At 36.4% G+C, this 4,897-nt stretch overlaps 1 long non-coding RNA gene across 1 annotated transcript; it reads left to right on the top strand.

Moving 5' to 3' along the window:
• The first annotated feature begins 1,845 nt into the window (after window positions 1-1,845).
• On the top strand, window positions 1,846-4,435 carry LOC136804866 (uncharacterized). The gene is made up of 5 exons (XR_010846308.1): window positions 1,846-2,276; window positions 2,559-2,707; window positions 3,018-3,091; window positions 3,623-3,714; window positions 4,338-4,435. It is a non-coding gene; the product is annotated as an uncharacterized lncRNA (long non-coding RNA).
• Window positions 4,436-4,897: the final 462 nt, after the last annotated feature.

Consider the following 4,897-nt stretch of genomic DNA (forward strand, 5'->3'; position numbering starts at 1 on the left):
TAAAATCTAGATAATTTTCCAACCTCCCCCCGTTTATTCGAACCCCCCCCCCGTTTATTGACTGCGCGTATCATAGTGACTGTTATTAATATTGTTGGTCCCAACAACAAAATAAATTTTGGAAGGGTTAATGTGAGATGCCTCCATTTCTTTTCTCACATGGTAAGCTGTTCCACCAGGTGTACAATTGAGATAAAATGTGGGCGGAGCGACCAGTAGAAGTCGGATGTCCGGTGTTGGAGAAGGATATTTTTTTCCACCGGACAATCAAAACACCGGACATGACCAGTCCGGTGCGTCCGGTCACCGGTGTTTCTTAATTCTTTGTTTCGCAAATGTCTGGCGTCCAAAATTCCCTGTATGCAACACCGGTCTGACACCGGACTTATTGCATCCGGTGTAGCGAAAGGATACTTTTTGCCACCGGATAAATAGACTTTTTTTCAAAGAGGCCACCCTGTTGAATAATTATGTAGTCCAGCAGAAAAACAATGATAAAACCATGCATAATTAATACAATATGCATGATACAGTAATTATGCATGGCTCTATCATATTGTTTTTATCATTGAGTTTCAAGCCCGAAGGGCTAGAGGTCAATCTCCTTGGTAGGATTTGAAGCCAACAAATCCTACCAAAGTTGCGCGGCCTTGAGCGACCCGCCTGGTTTTTACACAAATGACAGATTGAAACTAAAATTTACCGCTTAATTTTGAAAAATATATCACTCGAAAACAAAGGAATTGCTAGATTCAATCCGTCATCAAAAATACGGCGCATATTTTAAGGCTTCACTTTTTCTTGCCTAAGAAAGGTTAAAGATTGACCTATAGCCCTTCGGGCTTGAAACTCAATGGTTTTTATGGCTGGACTACATAATTATTCAACAGGACGTCCTCTTCGAAAAAAGGTCTATACACCGGACAGTCCGGTGCGTTGGCAGGGTCCTAGGGGATGACGCCCCGAAAGATTCTGGGTGATTACCATTATAGACCTTTTTACGAAGACAACATCATTTTGCATACATAGAATGATTTTCTCTCTTTCATCAACATCAACAAAAAATAGCTTTTTATTACTTAAAAAACAAAGAACAACAAAGACTCTCAGGGCTTCATTGAACTGAAGAATGAAATCAAATTAACTTACCTTTCCATGATATTTATAAGCTTTCTACTGGAAAAAACATAGCCAGTCTTTGACTGTCTTTGATCTTGGTTCTGTCTTGTGCTGTGCTTGTTCAGAAAATTGTTGCGAAGCCGAACGATATTGATCCTCTGACCTACATTGATTTACATTGAAGTCAGTTTTTGATACCGATATACTCAATGACGGTTCTGAAGTATAAAAATCACTGATTGGTCGATTTTAACAAGCGAAAAAGTTGTCAGGGGGTATTTATAATCTTCACTTTTAAACTATTTAAACACTCTAAAGGTTTTAATTGATGTTTTAATCATTTGAGACATTAACTCTTTTAATAAATAAATTTTGTGTGGTTGCTTATCTGATTTTGTGGATTTAAATCAAGATAAAGTAACTTTTTGTGTAAGCCCGGAGCCCCCTAGTACACCAATCATTTTTTCTGATAAAAAAGTTGCACGGGGGTTTTAAAACATTCTTCTGCTGGACAATTATCCTAGTTTTTACAAAGTATTCTCCTATAAATCATTCCAAATATGTTAAATTTATTATATTAAAGTTAACTAAGGGATAAGTTTAAGAAGATAGAATCTGATGAAATAGAAATATCTATTCAAGAATGGGAAACTCGCTCCCCTGAATCATTTCATCATTTTCATTTTCAATTTGCCGCCGATTTTTTTTCCAAAATTGCAACACCGTCAAGTCAAGTCGAGCAGGAGCAGTCAATGCAGTGCAGTCCAAAGTGAAGATGGAAGCATTTAAGAAGTTTTCCCTAACTCATTTCCAAAAGCACAAGGGCCACCCTAAAAGCCCCTACGATCCGATAACGATGGAGCCAGCTGAATTTTCTACTCCAAAGCCATCAATGCAACCATGCAATGCTGAAAGCCCCAACACCCACTCAAGACGAAGCTCAAAGACAACAAAAACAACACCATGCAATGCTGAAAGCCCTAACACCCCCTCAAGACGAAGCTCAAAGACAACACCAACACCAGCCAAGAAAAGGAAGCAGTATGACACATCCATGTTTTTGGAGGAGTCGTGTAGTGATGATGAAGAAAATAACAACTCTAGATTGGAGCTCTCATCAATTAATGATTCTAGGGAAGATAGTCAGCAGAAAGAAGGTATTTGATGTTTATAGTCAATTCCCTGATACTCTCCTAATAACTTTTTTTCAAATCATAATAAAAGAGGGGACAATTGCTACTGGGGTGAAATTGTACCTCTGAAACCCTTGAAAAACAGGCTAGATGTATTAAGCTGAAATCAGGAAATTTAGAGCAAAGTAAAGGACTTTCTTCTTTGGCAGCCAAAAAATTGTCATAATTTAACAAGAGGGGGGTCAATCTTTTAAGCCAAATGCTGGTAAATATTTCTTTTTACTTTTTTACTATTTTTTTTAACAGAAATTACCACTATGAAGAAGATGTTGAGCAACATTACCAATAAAATTGCTAAAGTTGAAAAGCAGAATGAATTATTGCAGTCAAAAGTTTGAGAACTTTCTAACAAGACGTCGAAAAAGAAGCGATTTGTTGCCAGCAATGAAATCAAGGTAAAGCCATTTTTCAAAATTTGATTGGTATTACTGTTTTAAAGTTTTATACTACCTAGTCATGCTAACAGTAGTATAAATACACAACTTCTTACAAATGTGAGAATCAACTGGCCTCGTACTTGTTCAAAATCAGGTTTCTGGACACGAACAGAAAATATTTTAGATTGATTCTTGTGCAGCAATGGCATTTCTTTTTAAGAGGATTATTTTTGAAAGCATCAACTGTTTTTTTACCAAGATTCGGGAAACTTTGGGAATTTTTCCACATAAGTATTTTTTCTACTGTACAATAATTTTTTTCATTCAGACCCTTTTCCGTGATACTCTGAAGGAGGAATCTGGGAAAGAAGCTTTTAAACCTTGGATATTGACAGAAACGAAGTGAGTATAATTTAAACTAAATTTTTTTGGAAAATTTGGGGAAAAAGTAGAAAATTTGAGAAAATTTTGGAATTTCAGTCCCATTCAGGGTCACTTTTTTCGCAAATTTCGAGTCCCACATAGGGTCCATTTTTCGAACCTCAGCGGAGCACCCCCGTCGGTCGACAAGGGTAGTACCCCCCCCCCGGGAATTGGTTTACCAAATTCTGGCCTTTAAGAAAAGCACCAAATGATTATTTAGGAACAAATTCAATAAGCAGTCCCAATCTCCTATTTGATTTGCACGTCTTTCAATAAGAGGTGTGTGTTCGTCAATCTTGTATGGTGAGCAGAAAGTTATGTGCCTGAATTATTATATTATGATTCTGTAATAAGATTTCTATAAAAAATTATGCGCATATTTCGTAAAGATTTCTTGCATTTCATGCATGTTATGTTCATTCACTACATGGATGTTGTGTCACTCTCCTACTTGTTGAAAAGCCTGATTTGATTACCACTTTGCTTATAAAAGTTAAATTTTCATTTTAGTCCATTCACTGAAGCAAATAGAGAATTGTCCAAACGAATCTTGGAACTTGTAAAAGGCACAAGCCCTGAAACTTCATCTGAAGAAATCACAAGTAAAGACTTGAATTTATTCTATGATTTTTTAAAATAGGAGCCTGTGAAAGCATGCTTATAAGAGGGAGGCACTTAATGGAGGAAATATACCGTCAATCAGGGTTACTTCCATAAGCAGGGGGTAACTTTCATCAACTCCAAACAGCAGATTTTTCTGGTCTGTTATTTTTAACAATCGAATTTCAATCGGTCGATTGCGTTCGATTTGGTTCGACTGGTTCGATCGTCGATTCCGTTCGATTGAGATTGTCTGGTAATTGAATGTAAATATAATGCAAACAAGTTGTAAATAAGTAATGTGTTGTTTTTCTTTACTTTTACAAATTGCAGACCAGAAAAATCTGCTGTTTGAAGTTGATGAAAGTTACCCCTCATTTATGAAAGTAACCCCGATTGACGGTAGTACTGTTTAAACAGGCAACCCTCGCACCAGACATCCACATTCTAACCTATTAAGTTATTTTGGGTCTGACTTCAAAGATCTTTCTTTTGATAGCCTATTTTCGAGCTTTTATCCTTGGCTCAACAAAGTTGATTCACTTTCCAAATATATTTTTTTCTTGCATTTTACTTCCGACCAAATCAGTCAGTCTGTATCATGATTTTAATTTTATTTATTCAGATGCAATACACATTCGTTTCAAGTCTATTAGAGACACAAATCGGCGAAGAGGGAAGAATCCCAACTACAAAAAGGATATGGCCAAAAAATCACGTATAGATCAGGTGAGTTGTTTGGCTAATTACTTTGAGGCTGTCCAGGCACAAAAACTAGGTTCTATTTTTATGGTAAAAAATCTAAGTTTAAATCTTTAACCACAAACAGTTACTTTTTATGGCTGACAGGTGCTTGCAGACACTTTGAATGGAGATTACAAACGATTTTGTCGGTCAATTTTTTTTCTTTCAGTCAAAAGTTTCTAATTTTGATGAAATTTAAGACTTCTTTAATTTTTAGAGTGCACTTTTTTGAAAATGTAAATTAAAAAAAGGTCCCTGGCTCAATTGGGCAGCGGACTGTCAAAAGCACCTTCGCCATTAGATTGACGGGTGCCTGTAGATTTAAAGGTGCCCCTCAATTGACTAAATTCGCCCAGCTGACAAAGATTTAAACTAATGTTTACTTCTGTCAAAATACCTGCTTGATTCTTGGCTGTCTTAAATAGCAATCTTTTTATTTGA

The sequence above is a fragment of the Clytia hemisphaerica genome, unplaced genomic scaffold (assembly GCF_902728285.1).
Source record: "Clytia hemisphaerica strain Z4C2 unplaced genomic scaffold, Clytia hemisphaerica genome assembly, whole genome shotgun sequence".
NCBI lineage: Eukaryota > Metazoa > Cnidaria > Hydrozoa > Leptothecata > Clytiidae > Clytia > Clytia hemisphaerica.